This window comes from Podarcis melisellensis, assembly GCF_964234715.1.
Source record: "Podarcis melisellensis genome assembly, chromosome: 9".
Classification (NCBI taxonomy): Eukaryota; Metazoa; Chordata; class Lepidosauria; order Squamata; family Lacertidae; genus Podarcis; species Podarcis melisellensis.
The window spans coordinates 29,407,691-29,420,281 of NC_138541.1; the positions used below are offsets into that span (position 1 = coordinate 29,407,691).

The window sequence follows — 12,591 nt, forward strand, 5'->3', positions numbered from 1 at the left end:
ATTAACAGTGTCAAAACCTCCCTCTTACCTTTCAGTAAAAAATAACAGTATGAAAGGAAACATTAAAAAGAACAGCTTTTATTTTTAAAAATGAGCATTAAAAAAAAGTAGGGACATGTGGTAAAGAACAGGCCTCTCTGTGTGGCACACAGAACCACCTGACAGGCCTTCTCCCACTTTCTGGGAGTACCAAAGTGCTTACAGTGGTACCTCGGTTAAGAACAGCCTTGTTTACGAACTATTCAGTTTATGAACTCCGCAAAACCGGAAGTAGTGTCCCGTTTTGCAAACTTTACCTTGGTCTAAGAACAGGATCTGAACGGTGGAAGGGCACCGGCGGCAGGAGGCCTCATTAGGGAAAGCGCACCTCAGGTTAAGAACAGTTTCAGTTTAAGAACAGACTTCCAGAACTGATTAAGTTTGTAAACCAAGGTACCACTGTATAGCACTCTGATTGCCACATGGCTGAGGAGAGGGGGAGCCATCAGTGAAGTAGAGGAAAAGAAATGGCCAGGAATGGCCAGACACAGTTAAGCCAGGACCTTGTCTGCGGCATTTTACTTCTGGGTGTGTGGGCTCCTTTTTTTACATGATAATAAGAGTGTGTTTGTGTGTGTACATGTTTCCCACTATTTCATCTTAAACTTTTATATTCATTTCCAACCTGCATTCTGAAGTGGAATATGGGATTGCATGTACTAACCATGGACCCTCCAGGCAAGGAGAAGAAGATTACTTCCAAGTGACCAGTTTATTGAGCATTCCTCCCGATTGGTTTGCACACAAACTTTGCAGGGAGGTTATATGAAGTTGGCTGTTTATTGAGCATCTATTGTTTATTGGTGGAGAGGTTTTACAATGCTGCATCAGGCAATTGTTATCCCACATTTTCCAGTGCATTTCCCTATTACTTTTCTTACTGCAAAAGTCTGATTTTGGAGGGGGGAGAGCAGGTTTGTTGTGCAACCTGAATTTGGCAGTAGTCAGCTGAATCCTACCTGAAAATAGTGAGTCTGATAGTACCCACAAGAATTTATATTATATTACAGTGGTACCTCAGGTTAAGTACTTAATTCGTTCCGGAGGTCTGTTCTTAACCTGAAACTGTTCTTAACCTGAAGCACCACTTAAGCTAATGGGGCCTCCTGCTGCCGCTGTGCCACCGCTGCATGATTTCTGTTCTCATCCTGAAGCAAAGTTCTTAACCTGAGGTAATATTTCTGGATTAGTAGAGTTTGTAACCTGAAGCGTATGTAGCCCGAAGCATATGTAACTCGAGGTACCACTGTATATGTGAGACAGGACTTACCCCATTGTCTCTCACCACAACTATTTACCTCAGTTTGTCATATGTTCTTTTTGCAGTAGTTAGTTCAGGTATAGAGATCTGCCCTAAATCTTCCACTGTGAAGACAGATGGAAATAATTCATTCCCTGCAATCTCCTTGTCCTCCAATGCATCCCTTTGATTTACTTGTCATCCAAGATTCCAACTGCCCCTGTTGCCAGTATCCTACCACTAATTTACCGTATTTACAGATATATCTGTGTGTGTGCGCTGGTCTTTAAGTTTTTTGCAATGTGCTCCTCAAATTCTTTTTCACCATCCCACATTGTCTTCTTTTATTTATTTTGGCCAAGTTGGTGTTCCTTTTTGTTCCCCTCATTAGACAAGGCCTTCAAAATTTTTATGGAACTCTTCATGCCTCTAATCTCTTCTTTGACTCTGCTTGTTAACCAAACCAGCATCATCTTGGCCCTTAGGATACATTTCCTGATCTCCAGCTGAACTTCTATTCTAAAATTGTGTTTCTAAACAACTCTGAAGCATTTTGGAGTGATTTGACCCTCTTCACTCATCAACTTCCTTTTTGACATTTTTGGGAAAGTTTCATCTCCCCAACCTACTTGTTTTTGCTTCTCCACATGCCTGCTTCTATAGTGTCAAAGGAATAACAGACACCTTTTTCAACCATGGGTTTAATGTTTGGATTCTGCCTTTGGGCAGAGGATTTGGACTAGCAACTTTTGGGTCCTTTCCATATCTACGATTCTGTTATTTCCTCTTGTTTTTCAAAACAGCCTATTAAATGTTTCTTTAGAAAGTCTGGAAAACACGCCACAGCTTGAGGGCTAATTTGCACATCCCTTTCCTCAAGCAACTCTTTGCAAATGATGGCACAGGGTGCTATGATTGCTCTTAAGTCCACCAGCAGCAATTGCTCAAAAATATCCAGTTCCTGTAAAAACAGCTATAGGTTAAAAACCTTCAGAGCAATGAAAAGAGTCATTTTAGGCCTGTGGTTTTTGGCATTGAACTGCTGTGAATGTATAAGCCGTATAAATGTTAGCTTTCTAAATAAACATAACCTCTGGTTTCATGGAAGCAGAAAATAAAGTTGAAACTTGTTCTTTTTGCAAAACAATGTCTCTCAAAAGGAGAATATATCTCAACAAGTTATAAAAAAAATATTCTGCCCACTCTGTATCTTCAGCTAATGATTTAGTCTTTCAGTTGTGAAAGAGTGGGTAGAGGTTTGTGCTTGTTTGTGCTTGAAACAGGTTTTTTAGATGTCCCTGACACCAAATCATGGGTAGTAAACTGGTGATGGAGAGGGTTAGGGAGGATCAACCAAAAGCAGTCAACCCTAACCCTTATAATGCTCAATGGATGGTTTTGATTTCAAGGTAGCTGATCATGAAGGAATCTTGCCACCCCACAGGGCAACAAGCCATTCTAAAGTGTTACAAAGCATTGCTTTAATTTTACTGGAAGTGGGACTGCGAGTGGCCGCTGAGACCATATTACACTGGTCCTGAAAGATCTACATTGGCTTCCAGTATGTTTCTGAGCACAATTCAAAGTGTTGGTGCTCACCTTTAAAGCCCTAAATGGCCTTGGCTTCCATCGCCAGGACACAGTGACGGAACTTCATGCTCCGGCACCAGAGGTGGAGAACAGGTGGGGGCAGGGCTGGTGCATGTTCTGGGGGCGTGGTGCCCAGCACGGGCGGGGGGCAGCCGCGATGGCACCCCACCGGGATCGCGCTGCCGGGGGCAGTATGCTCCCCTCGCACCCCTCTTCCTCTGCCAGTGCCTGGACACCAAAGTGAGGTTACAGGGAACCAAGCAGAGGGCCTTCTTGGTAGTGGCACCCGCCCTGTGGAACGTCCTCCCAGCAGATGTCAAAGAAATAAACAACTATCTGACATTTAGAAGACATCTGAAGGCAGCCCTGTTTAGGGAAGTTTTTAATTTTGAAGTTTTATTATGTTTTTAGTCCTCTGTTGGGAGCCACCCAGAGTGGCTGGGGAAACTCGCACAGATGGGTGGGGTATAAATAATAAAATTATATTATTATACCTAAATGTCCAGGTAGAAAAACTGTTTCACACGTAACAATTCTCTGTCTGAGGCTTTGCTATTTTATGTATTTATTTATAAATAATTGTGATACTGCAATTCATTTAAAATATTTACAAGGTAGGTCACTAAGAAAACAAATGTGGTGGTGGTGGTGATGGTTAATTTTTTAATAATAATAAATAAAATAATAAAATTTTATTTATATCCTGCCCTCCCCAGCCGAAGCCAGGCTCAGAGTTGCACTGCACTTTTCACTTCCATAAAGAAGTTGCTTAAAGTGGCTCCCACTTTTAAAATACAAATGAATAATAAACAAAAAAAAAGCAGTACCACAATCAATACATTAATCAGCAATTGAAGCTTGTTTATAATTACCATCAGAACACAAATAAAGGGGAAGATAATCTAACCTCTTAGGGCAGGGAGTGTCATATATGGGAAGCCACCACAGAAAAAGCTTTCTTACATGTTTCTATCACCATCCAAAATACGCTCATAAAGCCCACCATTTGTGAAGATCAAAATAATGCTTATTTTATCATGGCAGTTTACCACCCCCACCCCCCGCCGAAGTAAAAAATTGCAAAATTGTCATTATTCAAGGGATTCCATTGTCATTTGGGGGCAGAGGTATGAAATCTGAATCAGGGTCACTTGCACTTCATTAGATACATGTATAAACCAAGAGCATTCTTTGATAAACAGATACTACTGAGATCCATGTGGAAAAGTCCTCCAATGTGCATCCATATCAGACCTGCATTTTATTATATCCAGTGCTATTTTTCTAGAAAAAGAGGTGCCGGAACTCACCACGAACGCCTGTGTTGTTCTCTTATAATGCCAATGGTGCCTACCTGGGAGGTACTGAGTTCTGGAAAAATCCCTGATTATCTCTCATGTTTTTAAGTCTTCTATGTTATACTTTTAGCATGTATGATGCAGCCACATGTAAAGAACAGTAAACTTTGTGAATTGTCCTAAAATGAAGAAAAGGAATAAACCTCTAGGGTAGTTCCCCACATTCCATTTCCATCAAGATCTAGCACTTCTGCCATCATGTATCATAGCAGAAGCATGACAGTTAGCAAGCAAGATACTATATTTTGACTTAGGCATCCTCAACTTGGCTATGGCCAGCACAGCATACACATGAATGTGGATATGTCTTTGATGATGGGCACTAACAGACTGAAAGGCTTCAAGGTATGTTGATCCCAGTTATTTATTAAATGGCAACACTCTTCATTCTCCAATTGCTTTTACTTTACTTTTGTCAGATGAGTGTACTGTACCGTACTTCTGACCAACCTTAGTGCTACCAGAAAACACCCTCTCCAGTGCAACTGCCAACAGAGAAGAGGGGGTGGGAAATCTTACTCCTTCATTTTTCTTCCTTTGCAAGGCCAAACATGCTGTCTTTGGAAAGGTTTCAATCCTGCTTTAATTCGTTTTTTTAAAAAAGTGAAACAAAAATCACCATTTACATTGTTGACAGCTGGCAGGTTTTATGTGTTCTTACTATTCCTGCCAAGTATTTTTTTTTTAGGTTTTCATTTAGCTCTGTCACGGATCCTTGGAGCACTGGAAGTGTCAGAGTCTGATCACACTGCAATGACATACAGTACCTTCAGGCATGAAGGTATTATGCTAATAGATTGGTGTAAAGGAAGTCTCCTTTTTACTTCAAAAACAGTATTTTAAAAATAGTACAAATAAAACAAGAGAAATATACCAGGAGGATGAGGGGTTCCATTTCTACCCTTCACCCATCAAGTGCCAGAATATTTTGGTTAATCATGTAATTATGTCCTAGCATGCTTAAGAAAAGACATAAAAAGGTTAAATGATCTAGTGCTTCCCTTAGGTGTCTGTAGTCTCTTAAATAATTGTCAAGTAGTATTAAGAGGAAGGATTTGCTTGTGGTTAAGGCGGCATTCTTGCATTTAGGAAATCAAGCTTCAGTCACTGTTTCTGCCCTAGACTTACACTTAAGACTCTGGGCAAATATTTGATCTCTCTTTATTTTAAAGAGTTTGCCTCTTTAAAAATGAATATAACATGAATCTGTTTATTACATGCATTCAGGGAAATGGTTTGGTGTTGAAAAGATAGGTGTTCAGTACAGGAAATGGGGCAAGACCCAAGCATCTGCAGTTTGCCAATGTACTTGCAATTGCATGCATGGCACTTGGCATTTCATGATGGCATTGCTGAGTACACTGTCACAATTCTCTAGAGTGTATTTAGAATGTAACTAGAGTTCTAACGCTAACTAATTCTAACTAGAGTGTAGTTAGAAGCTGCCCTCTAACTTTCTGGGGACCTGCACTTTGTCATGGCTTGTCATGGACTGGTTGGATGTAGAGGAATGGGGGAGGGAACCACCAAGGTAAGAAGGCTCAGAGCCAGGGGATTGGTGGTGGGATGGTGATGATCAGAGGGAGAAGAGAATGAAGACTGGGCAGAAGAGGTGTTGGAAGCTGAAGAGGCAACAGGGCTTCCTGAGCTGGGAGAGCCTGTGGCAGAGAGAAGTCCAGAATCAGAAGCTGAAGCTGAAGCTGATGCTGAAGCAGGAGAGGCAGTGAGGAGTCAGGCTGGTGAAGAGTCACAGGTGTCAACACCTCCTGCTGCAACAAACTCCCCTCCTTGCCTTGTTTCCCAGAACCAGAAGAGGTATGAAAAGAGGAGAGGAGAGGTTGGCTGCATGTAGGCTCAGTCTCCAATTGCTTGGGAAAAGACCAGGAGAGGAGACCTAGACCGTTATGGCGAGGCAGGGACTTTCAGTCTCAGCAACTGGAGATGAGCTGCTGTACTTATTAGACCTGACACTCAGCCAAGTAAAGATCATGTTTTGCCACTAAAGAGTTAACACCAACTTTGAATGGTGTGATTTACTGCTGGCTCACTCTTGGACACGTCTTCAACATGGAACTGTGCAGAGGATTCAGGTGTCTTGCTGCTGTGTGCCTCTGTATCCAAGCCACACCAATGTGGAAAGCTAGAGCATACAGTTGGGGAGAGAGCAGATACTTATAGTCAGGGCCAGCCCAAGACGTTTTGGTTCCTGAGGCAAAGGAGAAGATCGTACCTTCTCCTGCTATTCCATGAGTAGTTTGGCAGCTGAGTCTTACTTCAACACTGGCAATGGGATAGCATCCTTAAGTGGACCTGAGGGCAGCAGGCTAGTTTAGGGAGCATATGACGGGCTGTGGCGCACACACCACTGGCTTCCAACAGACAGAAATGGCTGGAGGAATAGCTGGAGGGGCTTCTCCTGCTGCTCTCCATCATGTGCTGCCCCCATCATTTGCTCCCAAGGCAGTTGCCTCTCTCTGCTAATTGGTAGGGCTAGCCCTACTTACAGTCAAATAAAAGAAGAAATTCTACCTTGCAACAACATGGAACTTCATTCAAATGAGATCTAAGCCAAGGGGCAGAATATTAAAATCATAGTGTTAAATCCATAATAAAGCATGATCAACAAAAGCAACAGTAAATGGATCAGCACAGAAAAGCCTGAGGTGAACTATATCCCAAAGGCCACTTTAAAAGGGCAACTTTTTCATTTATTTCTGAAAAATAAAAGGGACGCACACTCATAGCTGTCAACTTTTCCCTTTTCTTGTGAGGAATCCTATTCGGAATAAGGGAATTTCCCTTAAAAAAAGAGAAACGTTGACAGCTATGCGCATACCGACCTCTCTCCTTAGAGAACCTCAGAACAACTGTGAAAGAGACCTCACATCTACAGATAATCTACCAGTGTCATACTTCCCCCAAAATCGTCCTCACAACAACCCTCTGAGGTAGATTAGGCTGAGGCACTAGGTAACCTCACTAAGGTTACCTAGTGAGCCACGTGGTTGAGTGTGGGTATTTGAATCCTGGTCTCCCAGGTCCTGGTCCAGCACTCTAACCACTGCATGCTTCCAACAGGGTACTCTGTCCTGATCTCAAGAAACAGGGTTAACTCATTTCAGGAGATCTGCTCTTAAGGTAAAGGTAAAGGTACCCCTGCCCCTACAGGCCAGTCGTGTCCGACTCCAGGGTTGTGCGCCCATCTCACTTAAGAGGCCGGGGGCCAGCGCTGTCCGGAGGCACTTCCGGGTCACGTGGCCAGTGTGACAAAGCTGCTCTGGCGAGCTAGCACCAGAGCAGCACACGGAAACGCCATTTACCTTCCCGCTATAAAGATTTTGAACTGCTAGGTGGGCAGGATCTGGGACCGAAAGACGGGAGCTCACCCCGTCGCAGAGATTCGAACCGCTGACCATGCGATTGGCAAGCCCTAGGCGCTGAGGTTTTATCCGCGTCCCTCCCTGTGATGCAGTTTCCCAACCATGTGCTCCAAAATGCCTATATTAGTGAATGTAACACTTGACTAGATTACATTACAGAAAAGTTCCTGCAAAAAAGAAAAGCATCGCACCTTGGGCAAGGGCTGCATACGAAACTGCATGCGTTAGGACAGGGGTCAGCAAGGCTTACCAGGCATGAGCCGGATCACTCCCATGGAGATCCTCCATGGGCCAGATCAGCGCAGTGTGATGCCGGAAATCGTGTCTGCGCATGTCTGCTGCGCTGGAAATCGCTTCTGCGCATGCCCAGATACTGAAAATCGCGCCTGCACAGAAGTGATTTCTGGCATCTGGGCATTTGCAGAAGTGATTTCCGGAGCTGTGGAAGAGAGTCCCTGCACCGTGCTGCGCCAGTTTAGCACAGAGCGCAGGGACTTGCCTAGCAGGTGGCTCAGTTCGGGGGTGGCTCATGGGCTGGTTAAACAGCCTCCGTGGGCTGCTTCCGGCCCATGGGTCGCAGGTTGGGGACCCCTGCGTTAGGAGAACGAGACCTCAAAGGCATGCAAATCGTCATGCAGAGCTTTAAGATAAAATTATGCAAACTGATGGGGAAACGGGGCAAAGTGAATCACGAGACGGGAAAACTTGAAGATTTGTCCACCCCTAGGCAAGAGCAGGTCTGCTGGAGGGAAGGACTTTCCCAGACAGCATATCTGCTGCAGCTGTTTGTCTGCTTCACATGGCAGTCTAGAGTGATTACTAACCAGATTACCAACCAGTTGTTAATTGTCTGCCTATTTGAGGTGTGAGCAGCGCACCTCCAAATAGCCATGGGAGAACATCCCAGGAATAAATGAAATAGAAAGACACAGAAGGGTAGCTTATGCCTCATTTTTTTCTGGTGTAGGTGTGCACGCTTACACAGCCCCCCGCGTGATACAAGCACACTTCATGGCTCTCTGCACAGTTTTTCCTTCCTCTTTCCATTATAGGCCCTCGAGGTCTGTGCGAACTGCTAGTCAAGCCACAATTCCTTAAAAGGACCTGAGCAATTGACTGTATTAATGAAACAATTAAATTGTGCTCCTTCTATCGTGTCACAATCTAATCCAGGCTCTGCTCTGCTTCGCAAAGGATGATACAGAAAATTCTGGGAACTGCATGAAGTCTAATCGCTTTGGGCACTTCTCCCCACCCCACCCCCACGAACGCAATAGTAAAAAAGAAAAAGGAAAGAAAGAATTGGGCCCCATTCCCCAGCCCAATGAATCAAAAGAAATTAAATCAGCAGACAAATGCTTAAACCCCCTAAGGGTTTTCAGCCTCTTTCAGTTTTTGCAGTTGTTTATACTAGAATGCTCCCCCCCCTTTATAAAAAGAAAAAGAAAACCCTGTGATACAACTCCAATCCATAAGAACAGTATTTCTATAATTTCCAGAGGCAATTGGGAAAGTTACAGCAGATTTTAGAGCTGAAGGCTCAGTTCATTCAGGAACAATGCCAGATCATTATTCTTGGCTTTCTAAAGTTTGAAAATAGCTTAGGGGCATGAGATGTTATGCACTGCTTGCAATATATTGCAAAGAAATACCTATCTTGTCAATCAAATGATGTTTGTGTAGCTCAACTGAGTTTTGTTTTTGTTAGCTGCTCTTTAAAAAAAGCAGAGTTTGAAGATCGGCTGCCCCTTATCATCAGCAATGAGACTAACTCCGGGTTGCAACACACAGACCACAAGGATGACACATCTTGGCACTGATGCACAGAGGCCCATAGGCACAGTCTTCTCTTACCAAATGCAATCATCATGGCATGTGTGTCTCCTGGAGCTATTTAGCTTATTAAGCCAACAACTACTTAAAATGGCAGGTTGCTCTTGGAAAAAATCAACTTGCTGATTTCTGTCTGTACAAGATCCCATTTGATGCACATAAATTCTGAGAAAATCTATGCCTAGAGCAACAATCCATCTCTGGGAGACTAGAAGAAGTGTTCTGAAGCATTCCTTGGAAATCATCTTTATTCACAATCGACAAATGCAACAGGTACAAATCATTTGGGATCTGCTAAGGTGTGAGGGCAAGGATGTTGACTGATGGTGACCAATCCTTGACAGCAGTTGGCAACAGCACTGCTATTTCTGCATTAGTATTCTTCAAAGTAGTCAGAAATGGGACACATGGCACTTGGCACTTATATGGAGTGCTTCTCTGCCATCCATAGGAGCCAACTCCTATGGCTTCAAAAAAGCTCAACAACTTTTGTGTCTGGACTTTCAGTTATTGAAATATGGCAGGCAACCCTAGGCAACGTAGGATGAAAATCCTCACTGTATGACCCCAATGCACTCTTAGATGACTGTCCAATTCAGATGTTTGCAGTCACAATATATTCCAGGATGCAGGAAGCTCTTATCCTGATAAACAACTTCCCTGGGAGTCAGGCTGGCCAGAAGAAAAAGGCCTTGGGCAGCTGCTTAAAATAAGTGACTAGCTTCTCTTGAGCCAAGCCCCAGTAGAGAAGGCCAACTAGAAAGTTCACAAGGTACCAACTAAGCTAGAAAGATCTACTGTGCATAGCCTGCTTCCATGCACTGATAATGACAACTTTCCTGTACCAGATTCCTTCACTTCACAAGGCAAGCACCTAATCCTTTAAAGCTTCTGACTATAGTGATAAGTGGCAAGTAATTCCATTATACTGACATGGTGAAAGCATAGGATTTGAATGTGCTTATACCTCTCCATCAGGTCAAGCCACTAAGATTAGTAAATGGGAAAGATCATTGATGCCATGACTTGTCATTCAAAGGAATTGCTGGTGAACTTTAGAAGTGTCATCTGCAGGTTATGTTTGAAATTTATTGTTTTTTAAAAAAGTATCACTTAGATGAACAACTTGAACCAATAAGAAGGGACCAAGACAGTGGCATTTATTGCACATTCTCTGTCCATAAAATCTTACTCTAGTATAAATGTTTTCTTTGTTGGTTGGTTGGGTTCATTCTTCATGGGGCCCCTCCAGTCTGGTGTTTTATTGTTTGTGTATTCTTGACACAATAAAAAGTTCATTAGTTGTGGATTATTTTGCTTTAGTTATGTGTCACTAAATGCTGATGTCCAGAAGGGCTCTACCATGAGAAAAGTGGGACAAAAATCAACTAGAATTATATTTGTGTTATAAAGGTTTTGGGGATTTCAGCAGCAGATTACAGGATATGCCCTCCATGGAAATGAAGCTGTGAGATCTCATGTCTGCCCAATAGCATCATGAACACAAACAATCATAAATACACCATAAAAAGGATGACTATGAATGTCTGATCTTTCTGGCAACAACCAGTGGAAAGAACCACCACCTTCTTCATTGCACATAATACATATTCGGGAGATGAAAGAATAGGCAGAAAGAGAATGCAAAAACGGATCTGGAAGCTAGGAACTGTACTCAGAGTAACACAAATTAACTCTTCACCGCAAACTAAGAAGGAAACACATCTTTCAGTTACTTCTCATAGTTATGGTCATGGATTTCACACCTAGAATGCAATGGGGGCTGAGACTGTGGAGGTGTTGGGAGGCAATATTTCTGAAATGTAGGTAGCAGGTTTTGCCTTTGTCTTTATTTCTCACCCCACCATATCCAAACAAATTCAAGCAACATAGGAACCAACTGAGGCATAGTTTACTGCACTAGCATGGCATCTCTACAGGGAGGAGGCATGTGGGTGGAGGTATTGCTATACCAGTGAAGTGACCTAGTCTTAATGCATTTGAGAATGCAGTAAATTACATTTTAAGAGCATTGGTACGGCAGCAGTATTGTTTATGCAAGCCTTTAGTATGTCCTAGTTATGCCTTAACATCTTGTGCTGATTAAAAGCAGGAATCCACATGAAAACTTGAAATAATCAGTGAAAAGGAAATGGGAATAATAGGAGCTATTTCCTTTCTTTGCATTTTATGTTCCCGCTCCGATATGAGTATCTAGCAGTCCCTTGTAGCTTTGCAAGAGCCATCTTAACTGTATGCCTTTTTTTTAAATCTAGGTTTAGCCTTAATGTTGCAAGGATCTCTCTCATGCCCCCATCACTTTGATGACTGAGCAAATTTTGCCACAGAATCTCCTGGCATGACAAAGCCTTCCTAGCTCTGTTAGGATTCGTGTATGCGCAGTATGCAATTCTCAAACGGAATGGCTCTTATTTTTGTTACATTTTATGTAGGCCAGATCACTGAAGTGTTTCAGTTGCCAAGATCTGTGTCCTGAGAAATAATTGCGTGGGCTGTTGCAAATTTCCTCCTCCTCCTTTTTTTAATAAAAAAAAATGTATTGATGTTTCAGATATAAAGAACAAAAACAGAAAAAAGGAAGAAGGCAGCTCCCTCCACAACTTCTCGTCAGGGATCACATTTCTCATCCCAAAGGTATATTTTCCTCTTCCATTTACTGAGCTCCAATTTTTGAAATTTTATTAAACTATCAATTTTGGATACAACAAGGCAATTCTCTTGAGGACTGTATGAGATAATTTGAACATGGAGGAAAGTGCCTAAACAAACATATTCTAGAAACAGAGGCAGACTCTTCTTCATCCACTTTCAGTCTACCACCACCAGCAGCAAGCTTTGCCTATTTTTCTGCTGCTCTGGAGGCCCCGCTCCCTTCATTTGATTGCTTAGCAGCAAGGATTAAAATTCCTTATCTACAGCAAATTTTCGTTATCTGCCTTAGAAGGTTGCCTCCATGCTTTGCTTTCTAACTTTCTTTACAAATGTACTTACTTAAAAATAAAGCTAAGAGTCCAGGCCCTCTGCTGGCTTGGGGCCCATTACATGTGCACCCCATTGTACCCACAGTCAGTGTCCTTGACTTCAACTCCCATCATCCCTCACTATTAGCAATGTTTGTTGGGACTAATGG

The 12,591-nt window shown here is 42.7% G+C and overlaps 2 long non-coding RNA genes across 2 annotated transcripts in view; one reads left to right on the top strand and one right to left on the bottom strand.

Annotated features, from left to right (window-relative positions):
- The window catches only part of LOC309378389, a 94,225-nt gene that overhangs the window by 68,053 nt on the left and 13,581 nt on the right, over positions 1-12,591 (bottom strand). The window lies entirely within an intron of this gene.
- LOC309378394 overlaps positions 12,032-12,591 on the top strand; it is a 35,859-nt gene continuing 35,299 nt past the window's right edge. Inside the window, exon 1 of the long non-coding RNA XR_014172048.1 lies at positions 12,032-12,095. This is a non-coding gene — a long non-coding RNA (uncharacterized lncRNA). The remainder of the gene's footprint in view (positions 12,096-12,591) is intronic.